General features: G+C 40.4%; 1 long non-coding RNA gene across 1 annotated transcript in view; it reads right to left on the bottom strand.

The window, feature by feature from the left end:
* Positions 1-301: 301 nt before the first annotated feature.
* LOC138147262 (uncharacterized) overlaps positions 302-20,447 on the bottom strand; it is a 95,637-nt gene continuing 75,491 nt past the window's right edge. Inside the window, exon 4 of the long non-coding RNA XR_011164754.1 lies at positions 302-743. This is a non-coding gene — a long non-coding RNA (uncharacterized lncRNA). The remainder of the gene's footprint in view (positions 744-20,447) is intronic.

Below are 20,447 nucleotides of genomic sequence, written 5' to 3'. Positions count from 1 at the left end.
TTCGACCATTGGCCTTCCTTATTCTGAGCCTAGCTGAAGGTGGAGCTCTCACCAGTGGTCACAAAACAGCCAATTCCTCCTTACCTCTATTATCAGGATTCCAAATGCACAAAGCAGGTGAAAGAAGGTGCTAATTTGTATGATCAGCAAGCTCTCTCCTCATCAAAGGGTTTTAGCATTTCCAAAAAGCAATTAACTCCTAATTCACAATTGTTTGTCTCTCCCTAAATAATGCTTTAGACTTGACATCTCCTGTAACTGCTATTTGTGCATTCTTGGCAGCTTCCCTTAAAATCCTGAGTGTTTTGGTGTGAGTTCCCACCCCTTCCCTTTTTCCCTCCTCTGAGGTATCTTCTTTTTTTTTTTTTTTTTGAGGTATCTTCTTAAAAGCTTTCCAACAGCATCTTGTGAGAACCTTTCCAGACTGCTATACTTCCTGTTTTAAGGAGTCGGGGAAGTTCCTCTTCTTCATCCCTTCTCCCACTCTCCTACCAAAAGAGTTATTAAAATGGTCTGTCTAAAATGATAAGACATTGTTTAGTTTTGGAAACATCAGCTTGGTCGTAGGTTCCTCTTGGAGACCTCAATGGATCTGCGACTGGGCCGTGTAAGAAGCAGCATGGCAATGAATGGTGTGTGTAGATCCCTGGACTGGAAATCAGGAGAGTGGGATTAGAATCCAGCCTCAGACACTTCCTAGTTGTGGAATCAAGGACGGGTCATTCTCCCCAGCTTCCATTCTTCTGCAAAATGGGTGTGAAAATAATACCATTACTAATAAACTCAAAGGGTTGTTTCAAGATTGTTGAACTTTTCAAACTTTGATATGAAAATAAATAGAATGGTTATTAGTAGGAGTAGTACCAGTCAAATGGTACACAACCTTTCCTTGTAGTCTTGTTGTGGGTAATTCTTATTCCTGTCCTCCCAGGGGAAGACCTGGGTGGGGGAAAACAGGGAAGATAAAAATGAGTAAAACTAAGAACACAATTGTAGGCCACTCTAAGGTTTTATACAAACCAGACATGGAAGGGGTGGGGTGGAAAAAGGCATCAAATGTTCTAAAGGGTAAAAACAAAGAAATACCTTCCAATCCATCCTCCCTTCCCCTCCCCCCAAAAAAGGAAAAAAAAGAATACAATTGAGTAAAAAATAAAAATAAATCAGAAATATAGAACAATTTCAGAAAAAAAAATTATATCGGTGGCCCCAGTGCCTTTACTTTTAAACATTTTATTTTGTTTCACTTTCAAATTCTCTCCCTTCACTCCTCCTCTACCCATTGAGAAAGTAAGAAATATGATACCCGTTATAGGAATGAAGTTATGCAAAACATGTTTCCACATTAGCCATGTTTGGGGGAAAAAAAGAAAAATAAAGTAGGAGAAAAAAAATAAGCTTCAATCTTCACTCAGAGTCTACCAATTCTCTTTCTCTGGAAAAAGATGTGTTTTTCATAATGAGTCCTTCACAATTGTCATGGATTATTGTATTGATCAGAATTGCTAAGTGACATAACTTATAAGTTTTGTTATTAAATGAGTTTTAATTAATTACTTAATTGGGTTTTTTTTGAATTTTTCTTTTAGATTTTTGGAGGGGGGAAGGTAGGGCAATTGGGGGTGAGTGACTTGCCCAAGGTCACACAGCTAGTTTTGTGTTAAGTGTCTAAGGCAGGATTTGAACTCAGGTCCTCCTGACTCCAGAGCCAGTGTTCTATTCTCTGTGCCACCTAGCCACCCCTAAATGACTTTCAATTTATTAAGAAAATTTGTGGCCTCAACTACTCTATTACTCAAGACACTGAAGACCATAAATGCTTGACAAAGTATTCCTTGAGATTATTACCATCAGTGAAGATGAGAGACATATGGAGGAAAGAAAAAAGGAAGGAAATAACATTTATTAAGCATCTACCATATGTGGGGCATTGTGCTAAGCACTTTTGAAATATTATCTTACCCGATCCTCATAACAATAATGGGAAGTAGATGCTATTATTGTCACCATTTTACAGTTGGGGAAACTGAGGCAGGGAGAAGTTAAATGACTTGCCTGGGGACACACAGTTTGTAAGTGTCTGAGGTGCAATTTGAACTCAGGTCTTCCTGCTTCCAAGTCCAGCATTCTTATCTACTGTGTCACCTAGCTGCCTAAGAGAAGGTAAACACGGCCTCAGTTTCCCTAGGGCAGTCCCAAGATTCTCTTAGGTAGTCCCAGCTCTACGAGATAAGAAAGGGTCAATAAATATTTATCAAGCATCTACCATGAGTCAGGTACTATGCTATGGGACTGACACAAGTGGAGATTTAGCTTAATGAAATGAAATCTGGCACCCTAGTCAGGGAGAGCCAAAGACAAGCCCTATCTCTTACACAAATTGGCTGTATAGTGGTCAAAAGTCCTTTACCTCTCAGTCTTCTAAGACTTGTAATTATAGAGAATAGAATGATTTTGTGTTGGTATAGTGATATTCTTCATTGGGAGTTCTTTATGCCAAGGAAATCACATATCCATACATGCACACAAATATAAGCACATATAGAAATATACACACAATATAATATAAGCATATATACACACAGTAATATAAGCACATATACACACAAAATGCCTATATACGTGCATACATATACATACACATATATACCCACACACACATATAGATTGTGCGAGCTAAAGTTACACCTCCCTTATCAGTGGCCTTTCTTCCTCCAGGCCCCACCGATTCCTTCCCCATAAAGTCATGCTCTCGAGCTGCTGCCAACTAATCTCTTCCAAGGTGTTCCATTGATAATGAAGGCATTCACACTTGAGGACCCATTCCAGCGGTGTCTGACTTTTTTGAAGTCATTCTTCTGAGATTGTACAGAGGGAGACTGACTATACCGAACGCCAACCCAAAAGACATAAAATCAAAATGGCGGACTGATGGGAAATGAGTCTGAATGGCTCCTGGAAATAGTGGTAGATATGAAATCAAGATAATTGTATTTCAAATGTTATCTCCAGCATTTACTAATTGTGTAACTTTGGGAAAATCACCTAAGTTTCCTGAGCCTGCTTTCCTCATTTGTAAAATGGTCATGAGAATACTTATATTACTGACAACACAGGTTTACTGTGAGGAAATCATTTTATAAACTGTAAAATGCTATGTAATTATGAGTTGTTACATTATTCTTTGGAGGAGGCCTTGCCCAACAGCCTGTGACCCAGCTGTGTAGGCTTCTGCCTACTCATGAAGCCCACTCTTACCAAGTGATGGTTTTGTTTATATAAAGGGTGGGGACAAATGCCATGATCTCATGATCTTGGGGAAGGTAAAGGTCTGGAAAAAGCTGTGCAAACAGGTCATGCAGTAGTACCAGAAGGAGATGCTGGTGGTAGGAGGGACTGTCCACAAAGGAAGGGCAAGTGCTAAAAGCATGTAGGCATTAATGGTAATATGATTTAAGAGATGCTTCAAAACCCCACCAGCCCCAAAATAGGTCACCCACTGACCTGCTTACATTTCACTTCCTCCTCCTCTTGGACTTCAAAGAGTTAGTAACATGTTGTTTGGGTTGCAGTCCTACTTCTTGTCCAGAAAATCCCCCATTACAATAAGGATCTATTGAGAATCTAAGCCCCTTCATAAAAACTCATTTATGTGACGCTGGTCTGGTCCAACCATGATGCTGTGAGGTAGGTCCTACTAGTATTATCATCCCAATTTGAAAATCAAGTGACTTTGCCAGGGATCCCACAGCTGATTTTGATAAGTGTCAGAAACCAGATTCAAATTCATGTCCCTCCTGGTTAAACCAAGATGCCATAGTATTTTATAATAAGGGAAACTGTGTGGGAAAAACAAAAACCATATATGCGAGTTATTATTCTAGATTACCCAGGTGGGGAATCTGTGGCCTTGACACTACTTGTGGTCCTCTAGGTCATCAAGCATAGAGTAGAGAGAAAGGAACTTAGAAGAGGGAGGTCGTAAAAGCAGAAAGAGTAAGAACTGGTCAGGCATTGGATATTGCCATTTGCAATAACATCGAGTTGGTGAGCCTGCTTAACTGGGAGGAAGACAGTACCCTTGACAGTAATAGCAAAGTTGGGAAGAGGGGAGGGCGGGGGAGAAAGGTAATGAGCTATTTACTGTTTTGAACATGTTGAGTTTGAGATGCCTTTGGGACATCTTGTTTGAGCTGCCCCAAAACTGAACAGTGTGTCTTATTTCAGGCTATTTTGTACATCCCTGCTAAGCACAAAGATCCCTGAGACCAGAAATTGTATTGTTTTTCACTCTTATATCCTTGGTACCTAGGATAGGTCCTTGTCCTTAAGCATTTACTATAAGATTATTGAATTGAATTGAGTAAGGAGGTGATCATCTCATGTATTTAGCCCTGGTCAGACCACACATGGATTATTTTATTCAGTGGCAACTCTGGATTAGAATAGATGGTCACTGAGGTCCTTTAAAATTCTCAAAATCTGTGCTTCTATGAATTGATTTTATTTGTTCAGCCAATAGTCCTTTATGAGGTAAATTGCAGAATAAATGGGGGAAAAAAACAAACTTGTGAGAAAAGATGGAAAAGACAGCTTGAAATTGAATGCCAGGCTAAAGAATTTGAATTTTGTTAGGCAATGGAGAGTCATTTAAAGTTACAAAATAGGCAAGTAAGGGTGTCAATATTTTTTACTACAGCATTAAGAAAAACACAGTAAGGATGTATACTGATATTCTTCTCTGCCATTTTACTGGGACTGATCAAAATGATGTTGTTGGATTCTTTTGGTGGGGTGGGGGGGAAAAGTTAAATCCAAGTAAGAGAGGGGAAAAAGTAGAAGCAAGTTTCACTAGAGGCAAATTGAACCAAGTCCAAAGTGATTAAGAGAATGAAGAGATTTACTTAAGAGGAAAGATTAAAACAGCTAAAATGTGTAACTTGGCTAAGTGACAAAAAAAAAATGAGAAGCATAACAGTCCACAAATATTTGAAAGGTGTAAATCGGAAAGAGAGGGCTATTTTTTTTTCCTTCAATATAGCACAGGTGCATATGACAGGGGAAATTGTACAAGGAAGAAAAATGAATATTTAGAAACAGGAGAAACTTCCCTTGGGGGGAAAAAATGGATTGAGTGGAAAGAACTCCTCTGAATTAAAAATGAAGATACCTGGATTCTTATCTAGTTCTTGCTCCGCCAAGAGCTGGCTTTATGAATTGAGGGGAAAGGGGGTTAGTGGGCAGAGTCACTTAAATTTTCTGTGATCTATAAGACGTTACGCTCCCATGTCTAATCTCCTCCAGTAAATTCTAAATGCCATGAGAGCACCAAGTGGGCTCCCTCAGCACCAAGAACAGAGCCTTGTATCTAGCAGGACAAGGATGAGGACTGGATCTATGATTTCACTGGCCCAGGTAGCTCTCTCCACCAGTGCAGATTGGCACTTTCTTTATAACTCATAGTCTTTGGGTGGTGCTGCAAGCCTAGGGCACTAAGAGGGCTTGCTCAATGTTCCATAGCCAATGTGTACCACAGGTGGGATTAGAGCTCAGGTATTCATGACTTTGCCACTAGATCTCTACTATCTCTAGCAGTAAGAAACCCTAGTGTTGTTGTCTGGTCATTTCAGTCCTGTCTGACTCTTTGTGACTCCTTTTGGGGGTTTCCTTGGCAAAGATACTGGAGTAGTTTGCCATTTTCTTCTTCAGCTCATTTAGAGATGGGGAAACTGAGGCAGGCAAGGTTACATGATTTGCCCAGGGTCACATAGCCAGTAAGTGTTTGAGGCTGGATTTGAACTCAGGGAGATGAGTCTTTCTGACTTCAGGCCTGGGACTCTATCCACTGTGCCTCCTAGCTGCCCTAGTAATGGTCATGGTTATTGTCCTTCATTCCTGAAGAGGACCAAAATGATATCACTATGTTGGGGTCAAAGTACGGTGTATCTGACTGTGACTGATCAAATCAATGTGAGCTCAGAACACTCCACCACAGGTTGGACACTAATAGTCCATATGAACATTTGGAACAGAGTTGCCCTAGTAGTAGCAATCACTTAATATTTTTTGAATGGAAGGTAAGATGTGTTAAGGTGGTGGTAATAATAAAATAATAATACCAAAGAGGATCATAAGGTGTTTTTATATATGCCCCAAGCAAGGACAAGATGAAGGCAAGGATAGAGCCACTACCTAGGACTAAAGGGTAATGAGTTAATGAAGAAAGCCCAACTAATGCTATAATGCATGCATAAAGGCGTGTATTGTGAGCATTTTGAAGGGAAATGGTGATCATCATGAACCAGCACAGGTTCTTTAAGGAAACATTACATTAGACTGACTTTGTTTCTCTGAGAATAAACCAAAATACAACACCTGTCAAGGAAGAAATGTGGCCTGCTCCTTTCAAAAAGAGTAAATCAACTGAGATAAAATAATGTGAAAAAAGGAAGCAGTGATCACCACCAGTCAGCATGGTTTCATCAAGTACAAGTCAGGACAGACTAACCTGATTTCCTTTCAAATTGGGATTATTAAGTCAGTAACTCAGAAGAACGCTATAGACATAGAATGCTTGAATTTCAATGAGGCATGAATGATAGACTAGGTAGGTGGATTTGAAATTGGTTGAATCACTCAATCAAGAAACTTATGGGGAGGTCACTAATGGAATTCTCTAGGATTCTGCTTTGGATCCTGTTAAGTTCAACTTTTTTCTTTTAATTCATTTCAGTTCAAAAAGCATTTATTAATCTCCTACTCTTAGATAAAGACATAGATGATCTACTTATCATGCTATTAGAGTGTAAACTCCCTGATGGCAAGAACGGTCATTTTTCACCTTGGTATCTCCAGGGCCAACCACAATACTTTGGATAAATTTTGAGTTCAATAAATTGATTTTTAAAATGAATTAGTCTAAACAAATAAACCCTAGAATTACCTATAGCAGGAAGCAACAAATAGGTAACCTTTAATATGATAGAATCAGGGCACCAAAAAATGCTTCAAGAAGTTAAAACAGGGGCAGCTAGGTGGTACAGTGAATAGAGCATTGGCCCTGGAGTCAGGAGGACCTGAGTTCAAATGCGGCCTCAGACACTTAACACAAATACTAGCTGTGTGACCTTGGGCAAGTCACTTAAACCCAGTTGCCCTCCAAAAGGTAAAAAAAAAGTGGGATCCTTTAAAAAAAAGAAGTTAGAACAATGGACAAAAACTATTAAGATTTTTAAAAATGTTATTGATTCCTTTTATTTTTATATTACAATCATTTCTAGCAGTGTCACTATCACCACCCTACCTTGAACTTGAACTTTCCTTTGAAACAAAGAAAAGCAATTCAGCAAAAATCAAGGAACATACCAATGCATATAACAGTGTGTGCAACATTCCACACACATAGTCCCCTACCTCTCTAATGGAGTCAGTACATTTTCTCAATTCCTCTTCAGGGTCATAATCAATTATTATACTTATATGGTATTTAGCTTTCTTTTATTGTTCTTTTTTGCTTACATCGCTATAGTCATTGTTTATGTTGTTCTGGGTTCTGCTTCTTTCTACATCAGTTCATAAAAACCTTCCCAAGTTTCTTTAAATTCCAAATTTTTTAATTTCTTATAGCACAATAATATTGCATTATAATTGCATGCCACAGTGTGTTCAGTCATTACCCAGCTGATCAGCATCCATTTTCCCTACTTTGATGCTCTGTTTCTGTCTCTGTCCATCTTTCCTCCTCTCCCTCCTCTGTCCTTATTAGCCCATGTCTAATAGGAGGGTGCTCATTTCTAAAAGCAAGGGACATTGACAAGCTGAGGAGGTCTTTCAGAAGAGGGTAACCAGTATGACAAAGGGTCTAGAACCCATAATGCATGAGGAAAATGAAGATGTTTATCCTAGAGAAGTAGAGTCTCAGTATATTGAAAAGGGTGGGACAGGGGTATAGTAGAAATAGCAAAATGCCCTAAGGAAGGGTATGTAACAGGCAGTCCAGACTATATACCACTACTGTGTTTCTTTAGTCATTTTAATTACATCCTAGTCTTCATCACCCCATTTGGGGTTTTCTTGGCAAAGATACTGGATCAGTTTGCCATTTCCTTCTCCAACTCATTTTACAGATGAGGACACTGAGGCAAACAGGGTTAAGTAACTTGCCCAAGGTCACACAGCTGGTAAATGTCTGAGGTCAAATTTGAACTCAGGAAGATGAGTATTCCTGATTCCAGGCCCTCTATCTACTGTGCCGCCATCTAGCTGAAGCCACCTCAAAAACCACTTTCCTTCTGACCCCATTGTGGGCAACCCAGGACCCTCTGAGTGAGCGTTGGGGAACAGCAGTGCCTCCCAGACTGATGGTGCTGCTTCCAGGCTGATTCTCCTATTCTAAGCCCCCAGGCCAAGCATTGCCTGTGGGGCAAGCCCTGTGGAGCCATGCCTTTCACTTAGCTCGGAAAGTATTCCTCTAAAGCCACTGAAGGCCGGGAAAATAGTGCTTGGCACAGCTGAGAGGTTCAATTTCACAAAAAGCTGTGGTTTTATCAATGAAAATTGCACTAACGATGCATTACCATCTAATTTGCTGCTGAAATCTCTGTGTGTTCTCTACTCTATTTGAGGGTAAGCCTCTTGTGAGCAGAATCTGTCTCACTTTTCAATTTGGGACTCTAGTGGTTGGCACATAGTAAGGGCTTAATAAATGTTCTCCCATCCATTCAAAGGCACTCCACAATCTGGCTCCAATTTATCTTTCCAGCCTTGTTTCATTATACTTCCTATCAATGCCCTCATCAGTCCTTCCTCATTCTTATCCTGTATCCTCACCTCTGTGCATTCTCCCAGACCATTCACCATGCCTGGAACACACTCCTTCCACATCTGGGGTCCATTGAACACTGTGGTTTTCAAAGTCCAGGTCAGGGGCCTCTGGCTACATGAAACCTTCCTTATTCTTGGCAGTGAATGGGGAGCTCTTCCTCAAATTTTCCTAAAAGGATTCTGTTAGCATCCCTCTTTTCCCGTGACTACATTCTAAAGTGTATCATACATGTTTATGTACATGCTATCTCCTTTCCCTTGCCCTGTTAAATAGTAAGATACTTGAGAGAAGGAAACATGTCATTTTTCATCTGTGTATTCCCAGTGGGTAACACTGGGCCTAGTGCACAATAAAATGCTTCAAAAAATGTAAGCTTTCAAAAATGAACCTGAGTGCTGGGTAATTATATTGATCAAGCTTGGCCCCCCAAAGAGAAGAGAAAGTGCACCTCCTTTCCTTCTTTGCAGAGGGAACAATGCATATACCACTGTAAGGTTTATTCAATATGTTGGTTAATTTTGCAGAACTGCTTCCCACCCCCTTCTCTCTTTTTTATTCATTGTTACTAGGGACAGCTCTCTGGCAAGGGATGGGGGTAGGGCATGTCTGGAAATGAAGGTGATTGAAAAGAGCAAAAATTATTTTTTAAATGTTGCTTTTGAATGACATCGAATGTGGGAGACAGATTAGATTTATTCTATATGGCTCCACAGGAGAAATTAAGGACCAAAAGATAGTTTGGGGCTCCTTATCAGGAAGAGCTTCCAAATACTTAAGGGTTGTCCAAGAATGGAGCAGGTCATTTGTGGGCTGGTAAGCTCCCAGTGGCTGGAAGGGCACAAATAGACAGTCAATGACTCTCCCCTTCCCTTACTCCCTCTTGGTAATGCTGTGGCCCTCTGTGGGTGGTTTCTCCCTCTGTCCACAAGGATGGAAAACCTGTGGCCTCAAAGCTACATGTGGCTCTCTAGGATCTCAAGTGCAGCCTTTTGGATTCAAAGGACCATACTTGAGGACCTGGAGGACCATGTGTGACTTTGCAGTCACAGGTTCCCCACCCCTGCTAGAACCTCCATTTTGCAGAAAATGCCCCGACAAGCATGACTTCATTCCTTCCCAGGCAATAATCCCAAATCTTCATACTTTTTCCATCATACACCTGCTACCTTCATCTCTCACTCTCCCCCTTTTCAGCTCCCATTTATGGGTTACCTTTCTACATTAGAAAGTAAGCTTATTGAGGACAGGGAGTGACTTTATTTCAGTTTGTATGTTTTCCCAACACTTAGCACAGGGCCTGGCACACAGTAAGGTGCACTGACTTATTGCCTAAAAATCTAGGAGGACAAACTCTAAAGGTTCTCCCAGCTCAGAAAATCTATAGTGCTAGGACTAACAGAAAGCCCAGTCTTAAGAAACAGCATTCTGAAGTGGAATGACCCCTGGCCTTGGAGTCAGCTATGTTCGAATTCCACTTCTGATATTTCCTTAGCTGCTATCTACAAAAGCGAGATAGTAACATCTTCCCTGCCTTATCTATGGAGTTGTTGTAAAAAACTAATGCAAGGGAGAGTGCTTTATAAAGACCAGAGAGCGAAGGATATTTGAGGTCTATGATAGGCACATTTATGACTCACAGTTCTGGGAGATTAAGTAACAGAGGGCATCATGAACCCTGTTTTATAAGCAGTGAAACTGAGATCGGACAGAGGGATCAAGTGACTTGTCTCCTGTTCCACAGTGAGTCAGGGCTCCTGACCCCTAGGCTGGTGTCTACAAGATTCACACCACTTGGAAAGCCTGTGATCTCTACAGATCAGACTCAGTCATGCTTTTATGATGCTTCCTTGAGCGATGACTTGTTTAACTCACAAAGAATCTGCCCATCTTGACTAGGTGTCTAACTCGTGGAAATTTCATTTTTGTCTGTATCCCCAGTTATACAGACCGCACACTCCTAGTATACATTAGACCAGGAGTCCTTAACCTTTTCTTGAATAGTGGACCGCTTTGGCTGCCTGATGAGGCCTATAAACCCTTTGTCAGAATAATTTGGTTTCTTTCTCATTTGTTTATTTTATTTTTAATTTATGGAATAAACCAAGCATTTCCATAACATAGTACAATGCAAAAGATGATTGCACGTGAAACTGCAAATCTATTGGTACAAAGTTATCATGCAAATTTCTTTTATTTCCTTACCTTTTCCCCTGTCCTAGGGATGTTTTTTTAAATATGTAAAATAAAATATATGTTTGTGTGTGTGTGTGTGTGTGTATATATACATATATATATATTTTTTTTTAATTCACCCATTCCAAGTTAATACCCCTATTGTAGAGGCTTCTTATTTGGGATTTCGATTTTCTTGTGATGTTTAGGGGGAAAGAGCTCCATTTCTCAGCTGTTCCGTAGCCATTAAGTATGATTCCCTACCTTGACAGCATGCATTACACAACAGAAACACAAGCCATGAGACCTGAGTTCAAATGCCATATTTGGTATTTGACTAAGCATATAACCTTTTGCAAATCACTTACCTCTCTGATCATTGGTTTCTTCCTCTATAAAATGAGAAGGTTCTAATAGATAATTAAATTCCATTTCAGTTCTATTATCTACTGTCTTCTGCTTTTTTGATCATCCTCAGTCTTTAACAGGGAGACAGGAGTGCCCAGTGACTAAAATGTAGTTGCTTCTGGGGTGGAGTATTTGATACTTTGATGAATCTGTGATCTTATGGGTGTGGGCCCATTCTCCCACCAAGGCAGCCTAGCCATACCTTCCCATAGTATTCTTAAATAAATCCCAGACAAAGGATCTATCAAAACACTTGGGAGGCAGGTGTGGCAAGGGGCTGAAGTGGGCCAAAGACAAGATTCTGTAGAAGGTCACTGAACATGGAGTCAGGAGGGCTGAGTTTGAATCCTGACTCTGCCATACACATCCTAGCTGAAGAACCTGGAGTTCCTCATTTAACATTCCTTAATCTCAGTTTCCTCATTAGGAAGATAGGAATTAGGGCAGCTAGGTGGCACAGTGAATAGAGCACAGGCCCTGGAGTCAGGAGGACCTGAGTTCAAATGTGATCACTTGACATACTTACTAGTTGTGTGATCTTGGGCAAGTCAACCCCAATTGCGTTGCCTTCTCCCTCCAAAATAAGAAAAAGAAAGATAGGAATAATACTGCTTACATTATTCTACTTATAAGGAGATAAAAGGGAAATCCTTAATAATGCTGGAAAGGTTATAGAAACCTTTTGTTATTGCTCTCACACTTTCAGGAGTTTCTGAATACATATACATATACACACATACTCAGGCTGTCTGTCCATCTGTTATCTCAGATTCTCACAATATTACTGACCTACTGTCTTTTCCAGCTATGCCTTTCCTTGATATCAGATCTCTAGCTTAAGCTCCCACTAACAATAGCCTGCCTACCCCTACCTAAAGGCAGAGCACAGAAGAGGACCTGGAATCATGAAGACCAGAGTTTCAATCCAGTCACATATGCTCACTACTGATATAAGGTGGCCCACATCACATTGCTGAATGCACAGGAGTGAGTTCACTGCATTCCCCAACTGTAATCTCCAGTTTATAGTTTGGCCAGGACACCAAGATTTGTGACTTTTTTTTAAAGGTTTTTTATAGAGGTCAACCTCTTTTCTGAGTCTATCCTTCTAGCCACCTTTGGCCAATGATCCTTACCTTATAATAAAGAATGCAAGAGAAAGAAAAAATAGAAACAGTGAAGTATACTAACCAATCATGGCCTTTCCCCTCAAAGGGGCTATGGGGTCTTTAACCATCATATTTGCCAGAATTCTAAATACACATCCCTTCTCTCAGTCAGGACAACCCAAGGCCATCATTACTGCTAGATTTCCATTACTTGCCTGGAAGAAAATATTAAAATGGTAGGACTTTATTTTTTTCTTTCCTGACATTTTTCCTGTGCCAATATGCTTGGCTTTTTATTCATCATGGAAGTAAATAGGTACTAACTACATGGGCTCCTAAATAAGTGTCCAACCCCTTTCATGGAACCATCAAGAGAACTGCTCACCACATAATAGGAAGGGGACAATAGCTCCCCTACCGTGGAAGCAGACAGTGAAGGCTGGCCGGGCTGCAAATTATCTGCATTCAACCAACACCAGTTGGCACCTATTGCTGGCCAGGTTACAAATGTTGCCTGCTGTGTCCTTAGCATAGGTTTAAAGGGACAGGGAAACACACACACACACACACACACACACACACACATTCAGAATTGTGGGGGGAATGGGGAGTGGGTGGATGTTTCTCTGTGTCATGAAAAGAGTCCTGACCTCAGGATCACAAAAATTGGGTCTGAATTCTGGTTCTGATACCATTTATGTAATATTGGATCGATCACTTAAGCTCTCTAGGCTTTAATTTCCTCCTCTCTAAAATGAAGGGATAGGACTAGATATTAAAGGTCACTTCTAAATCTAATTCCTATGAATTTAGAAATCATCTATTGTTAACCTCTCATTTTACAAGGGGGGAAACTGAGTCACAGAATGCTGATGGGTATACAGCTTAGAAAGAACAGCATCAAGATTCAAACCTCAGTCTCCCGTCCCCCAGGATCAAACCTTTCCCACTGTAACTGTCCTCATTCCTGACAATGAGGAATTTGCCGTGTTCTCTGCTTTTCTCCATTCCTAGCCCCCCAGGCCTGTAGCTCTCTGCACCTGACTTTAATGTCTTCTCTGAGGTACCCCCTAATGCATCTATATTCTCTCCACTGCCTCTACCCAGGGTCACCCCCAGGCAGCTTCATGGCATGGGACCATCCTTAGTGAACTAGGACCTAGATGAGGGAGACTCTCCTATGTATCTTCCCACATATATAGACATTTTTATTCAGATGAAATCTAGTTAAAATAAGCATCCAGGACAAAAGGAAGGAAGGATAAGCAAGGTATGCAGCTGCCTAGGGCATAATATGCAAGAATGAATTCTTTGTAATATCAAATTTTATGAATGCATATATTTTTAATGCCAGAAAATTCCACTCTCTGTGGTATGTTGCTATTTATGTTGTAAGACAGACTGATAGGGTGGGGAAAAAGACACAAAACCTCAATCATTCAATTAACAAGAATCTGTAAAGGGCCTACTATGGTGTTGCCCATTCTGCAGAGATACATAACAAAAATGAAATAATCTTTGCCATCGAGGAACTAAGAATTCAGTCAGAGAAGACAACAGAGACCTTTACGGTACGTACAGGACAAATACAACATAATTCCTGGGGGATGACCTGGCAGCTGGGGGAAGCAGGGTGGGACAGGCAGTCTGCCAGGCCCACAGAAGGCCTTGCTGATGAGATAGAAGGGAAATATCATTATGGCTTGCTTATATGACTCTGAGACTTGGTTCCTTTTTAGCACCAGGGTCACCCCCTCTCAGCTGCTTCCCTGAGTCACTGCCCAGCTATGGGCAGCACAAGGCCTTAATGTATGACTCAGACATGGGGTTATTGGCCACATCCCACTGACAGCTCTGACCCCAAGCCACTCCCTACAGAATAACTATTTTTCTCTGCAACCTAAAGGCTAATGGCTAGAAATCAACCAATCTCACTGCTTATCATAAGATGACCTTTACAAAAAGCCACAAACAAACCAGGGTCCTTGTCTCTGAGCCATCATCACCTGCTTGATTGCCCAAGGTCCTATACTATAGTAGAAAGTATTGGGCTCCACCCATGTGATGGCATTTGAGTTTCTCCTGGGCTTGTATTGTTACAACCTCCAGAACTGAAGTGGTAAACTTCTGCAGCTCAATGTTTCAAGCATTAGGTGGAAAAAAAATAGTTATCTTTATTTTAGATAACATCTTAAATTCTGAGGCATCATCTCAATTATATTGACGACTTATGCTGGACCATCTCCAGTAGTCCTGATCGATGTCTTACCACTGGACCCAGATGTCTCTGGAGGTGAAAGTGAGGCTGTTGACCTTGCACAGCCCCCCCCCCCCCACTTAAATGCAATTAACCTACAAGTCATGGCATCATCTTCCGGATATCATGGTCCTCTCCTAGAACGAAGGACAAACAATAAGCAGGCTAAATACTCCTTCTTTGAAGAGTTTTCTTGTTTTGAAAAAAAATTTTTTTTGTCAGACTCATGATGGAAAATGCTATCCACAGACAGAAGAAGAACTATGGAGTCTGAATGCAGATTGAAGCATACTACTTGCTCTCTTTTTTTCTGTTGTTTGTTTCTTCTTTCTTGTGGCTCCTCCCATTGGCGCTCTAATTCTTCTTTACAACATGACTAATGTGAAAATATATTTAACGTGAATGTATATGTAGAGACTATGTCAGATTGCTCAATGTCTTAGGGAGGGAAGAGAGGCGTGAGAGAGAGAAAATTTAGAACTCAAAATCTTATGGAAGTGAATGTTGAAAACTAAAAATAAATACATACATTAAAAAATTTTTTTAAAGAGGCCAGTTATGAGAAGTTATACTGACTAATTGATTCCTCCTACCTGTACCCCTTTCTGTTTTTAACATGTTTATGTAGCTAGCAATAACATATACTGTATATAAATACACACACACATATATATACATATAATATTCATGTGTTTGAGGTGACAATTTTTAAGATTAAAAATAGTTAACTGATAAGCCATCATGGGGGGGAGGGGAAGGAGGGGGACAAAATGTGAAACTCAAGGAATTGTGGAATTGAATCCTATAAACTAAAAGGAAATAAAGAAATTAATTTTAAAATAATAGTTAATTGTAAAGGTCAATCCTAATAAAATGTTTTGCAATTCAGAATAAAATTACACATTAAAAAAAGAAAGTATTTTTTGTCAATCCATCACCTGTTAAGCATCTACTGTGTGCTGTACGCTGAGCTAAATATTGGGGAACTAGGAGCAAAGAATGTCCCAGAAGGGGAATCGGCAAAGTGGAGTAAAGGATGGTCCATCCCCAAGACATAGTCATGACAACAGGAGGATAGCCATCTCCCAGAATCTTGGGCTTGCCCTTGTGGGGGTTGGGGAAGAAATTTCATAGCAGCTGCCCCAGGATCAGAGCGAGAGAAGCAACCTTGGGTAGGCATGGGTAATGAAGGCTTAGAAGCAGAAAACCAGGAGGACCAAGCTGTGAGAAAGAGCAGTCTGCGGATTACCGCAGGGTCCTCCTCAACATTTATCAGTATTCTAGAACAAAGTCTCAATTGTCCTACTTACTCCTGTTTTGATCATCACACTCCCAAATTTAAAGCTTTCTCATTTGGGAGGGACCAACCAGAGCTTGTTCTCTGTTGGCAAAGCCTTTGAGATGCAGGGTCACCAACACTGAGATGGTGAGAGGACTTGGTAGAGGACTTTACCAAAGGGACATAATATATACACACAAAACTAAAATCTGAAATGGAATGTGACGAGTATTCAAATGAGTTAGGGGTGAGGGGTGAGTTCCAGGCAAAAGCAAAGAGGTGGGAAAGTATGAGATGTGTTGGGGAAATCACAAGAGTCCAGTTTGGGTTGATGTAGAGAGCAGGTGGGAGATGGGTGAGGAAAAGGAAGACTTAAGGTTAGAGGATCAACTTATGCTAAAGTCTCTTCAAATTCCATGATTCTGGGCCTCTAAGAGAAGAGGGCACTATTTTTATGCTGTGTGGGATTACTAGGATTCTAATTATTGATTTATCACCTATAGAAGCAGCCTGGTGGTTTAGTAGATAATATGCTGGGTCTAGAGTCAGAAAGACAAGGGTTCAAATCCTGCCCCAGATACTTACTAGTCATGTGACCCTAGGCAAGTCACAACTCTCTCTGTTTGCCTCAGTTTCCTGTAAAATGGGGATAGCACCTACCAGCTAGGGTAAGGCTCAATGAGATAATAATTGGGAAGTGCATAGTATAGTAACTGTATAGCACATAGTAAGCACTGTATAGATGCTAGTCATTATTATAAAATGAAGGGCTGGATTAGATGGGATCTGAGGTCCCTCCCAGCTCTATCTGTGATGTATGTCTATATATATAAAGACATATCCATATATTTGTAATCCTATGATTTATTGATTAAAAAAAACCATACCTTGTAGAAGCAGTCTAAGGACCAAGGGTAAAAGGTATGTCATGTTTATGATAGTTTCCTTGAGTGTGGTGCTTGTGACTGTTATTCTGAGAGCTCAATCAAGAAATTTTTAATTATTTGTCACCTTCAGGATACTATAAGAATTGAAAGCACACTCTTCATTGAAGAACTTGTCATCTATTTGGGAATTCAAAGTCAAAGACAAAGGAACTTAAAGAACTCTGGGTAATGTTTGCCCCTCCCACAGGTAGACACTTTTTTTCTTAATAGTACTTTTTTCCAATTACATATAACATTCATTTTGTAAAATTTTGAGTTCCAAATTTTTCTCCCTCCCTCCCTTCTCCCCTCCCTCCTTCCCCAAGACAGCAAATAATCTAAGTTATACATGTACAATCATATTAAACCTATTTCCACATTAGTAGTGTTGGAAAAGAAGAATCAGAACAAAAGAGAAAAACCACAAGAAAGAAAAAGCAAAAAAGTGAAAATAGTATGCTTTGATCTTCATTCAGACTATATCAATTCTTTCTCTGGATGTGGTTAGCATTTTCTATCTTAAGTCTTTTGGAATTGTCCTGGATCATTGTATTTCTGAAAAGAGTTAAGTCTATCATAATTGATCATCACATAATGTTGCTATTACCGTGTATAATGTTTTCCTTGTTCTGCCCACTTCACTCAGCATCAGTTCGTATAAGTCTTTCCAGGTTTTTCTGAATTCTTCTTGTTCATCATTTCTTATAGCACAATAATCTTCCATTACATTCATATACCACAATTTGTTCAGTCATACCTCAATTGATTGACATCCCTTCAATTTCCAATTCTTTGCCACCACAAAAAGAACTACTATAAATAGTTTTGTACATGGGGGTCCTTTAACGTTTTCATAATCTCTTCAGAGTATAGATTGATAATTCTTGCCCTCCTAGTCTCTGTGATAATGACTCTGAAAGCCACCTGTGCCCTGAGAAGCGAGGTCTGAACAGGTTTATACAGGTGGAACATTAAGACACTAAGTGCTAGACTGTGAGCCTAGGTTCTTGGAATTTAGTAGGAGAAATCACTTTTTATCCTGAAGTGCTTATGGAGTGATCAGAGAAAGGCTTAATGTTAAGAGGGAATGGAGTTAGCCCTTGAAAGAACAGCAGGATTTGGGATGTTGGAGAGAAAATAGGGGAAAAGATATTCCAAGTGGTGTTTAGGGAGGGGCGTCTGGGAGGAAGGGTGTAAGAGAGGAACAGAAGAGGAAAGAAAGAAGGAAGATAGAAGAGTAAAAAAGGAAGGGGGAAAAAGGAAGAAGGAAAAGGGAAGAGCAAAGAAGGAGGTGGAAAAAGGAAGGAGAAAAAGGGAAGAGTAAAGAAGGAAGGGGAAAAAAGGAAGGAAGAAAGGGAAGAGGGAACAGAGTATAGTTAGAAGACCAATCAGATTGAGAGGTCGATCTCGTAGATCTGGTGATTCAAAAAATACCCACTGAGTAGATTCATTTAGGCTTATCAGAACTATCAACTCTCCAGTTATTTAAACTTTTACATTTTTTTATGAATTGGTAATTAGGTATTGTAAGTAATGACGATATTGGTTGCCAAAGTGGGGTTGAACTAAATCTCTAAGCTCCCTTCTACTACTACTCTATGTTCCAGTTCCTAAAAGTTCTTTCTAGATCAAAATCAAATCAATGTAAGTCAATCTTCAGTTTCTTTTGGACTCAAATCATGTTGTAGCCTTTTATAGAAAGTTTTTATAGATAAACAAGATGCTACCAACTTTCCTTTAGTCTAATGCCAATTTCCATCTACTTTGTATTAATGATACCTAGAGAGAGAGAGAGAGATCACCCTTCTCTGTTACTGCCACCACCCTGGTAGTGTCTATGGAACCATATCCAGAAATGATTATGAAATAAAAACAGATAGCAGTAAAGACTTTTTCCTTTTTAAAAAGAGCATAGTAGAGTTGAAAAAACACTGACTTGGGAGATAGAAAACCTGTGTTTGAATCTCAGCTATCCTATTAACTGTGTGTGTGTGTGTGTGTGTGTGTGTGTGTGTGTGTGTGAGAGAGAGAGAGAGAGAGAGAGAGAGAGAGAGAGAGAGAGAGCGTGGCCAAATCATTTCCCTCCTCCGGTCCTCAGTTTATTTATCTGAAAAAGAAGACTGAAATAAGTGATCTCTAAGGTTCCAGCAGCTCAACATCCTGCTTAGGATCAGCATCTGTATCCTTCCTTCTACCCACCTCCCCACTCCCCCTTAGAATAAGCATCCCCCTTAGAAATTCAGAGCACCCCTCAGGGCAATAAGCCAAAGGGGTGGAAGTGTCCCCGACACTCCCTCCACTCCCACCCTCCTAGGCAATCCTTCTGTGCTTGTTTTTCTCCTTCAGGATTGACCTGAATGTTTTAACTTCATTTTACCAGGTATAAAAATGCTGAGGGAAGGGAAACAGGGCAATTTCTCCTGTCCCTGCACTTCTAGGGGGAGTAGAAAAGAACAAATCAAATCACTTTACAAAGGTTTTTCTCACATATTAACTGGGGGAATTCTCACAACCACCCTGGGTGGTAGGTAGGTCCCGTATCATTGCCTCATTTTACAGACATGGAAACTGGGGTTTAGAGAGAAGGGGCCTCAAGGCCAAATGAAAAGTAGGGCCAGGACCCCAGGCCAGGACTGCTCTCTTTAAGAACTGTCTTCTTGCAGCCACAACAAGCAGTCTAGAAAAATGCAGAGCCACGAAAAGTTTAACCTGCATCCTTACAAACTCAGAGAGGTAGTGGGTGAATTCCCTGTGGGCATGAGAGGCAAGGCCCTGTCATCACAATGGGCCAGGTATTCTGTGTCTCATCTCCTTCTTAACTTCTCCCTTGACACTGATTCTGGAGTCAAAGGACCTGGGTTCAAATCCTTCCTCTGATATTTGCTATATATGTGACCTTGGGAAGGTCACTTCACCAATTTGTTCCTCAGTTTTCTCATGTGTAAAATGAGAGGATTTTACTATATAACCTCTAAAGTCCCCTCAGTTTCCTCAGCTATAAAATGAGGGAGTTGGAATAGACATCCTTTCAGGTCCTTTCTACTTCTACGTGCAGGACCATCTCTAGTCTTTGTAATTTGGATTTGACCACTAGACCCAGATGGCTCTGAAGAAGAAAGTGAGGCTAGTGACTTTGCACAGCCCTCCCTCACTTAAATCTAATTCTCTTGCAAGTCAAGGTATCATCTTCCTGATGTCATGGTCCTCTTCTAGAATGAAGCACAAACCACCAACCCTATATATATATATAATTCTCACTGCTCACTATCCCAACTCCTGTCTTACCTTCCATAATTATACAGCAGTATATGGTAAGGGAAAGATAAATCAGGAAAGAAAGAAAAAAGAAACAAAGAGAGGGAGGGAGGGAGGGAGGAAGGGAGGAAGGGAGGAAGGGAGGAAGGGAGGAAAGAAGGAAGGGAGGAAGGGAGGAAAGAAGGAAGGAAGGAAGGAAGGAAGGAAGGAAGGAAGG

This window comes from Petaurus breviceps, unplaced genomic scaffold (genome assembly GCF_028583685.1).
Source record: "Petaurus breviceps papuanus isolate PSGF00001 unplaced genomic scaffold, PetGlider_PUasm1.0 140, whole genome shotgun sequence".
Lineage (NCBI taxonomy): Eukaryota > Metazoa > Chordata > Mammalia > Diprotodontia > Petauridae > Petaurus > Petaurus breviceps.
This window is presented reverse-complemented; position numbering and strand designations above follow the sequence as displayed.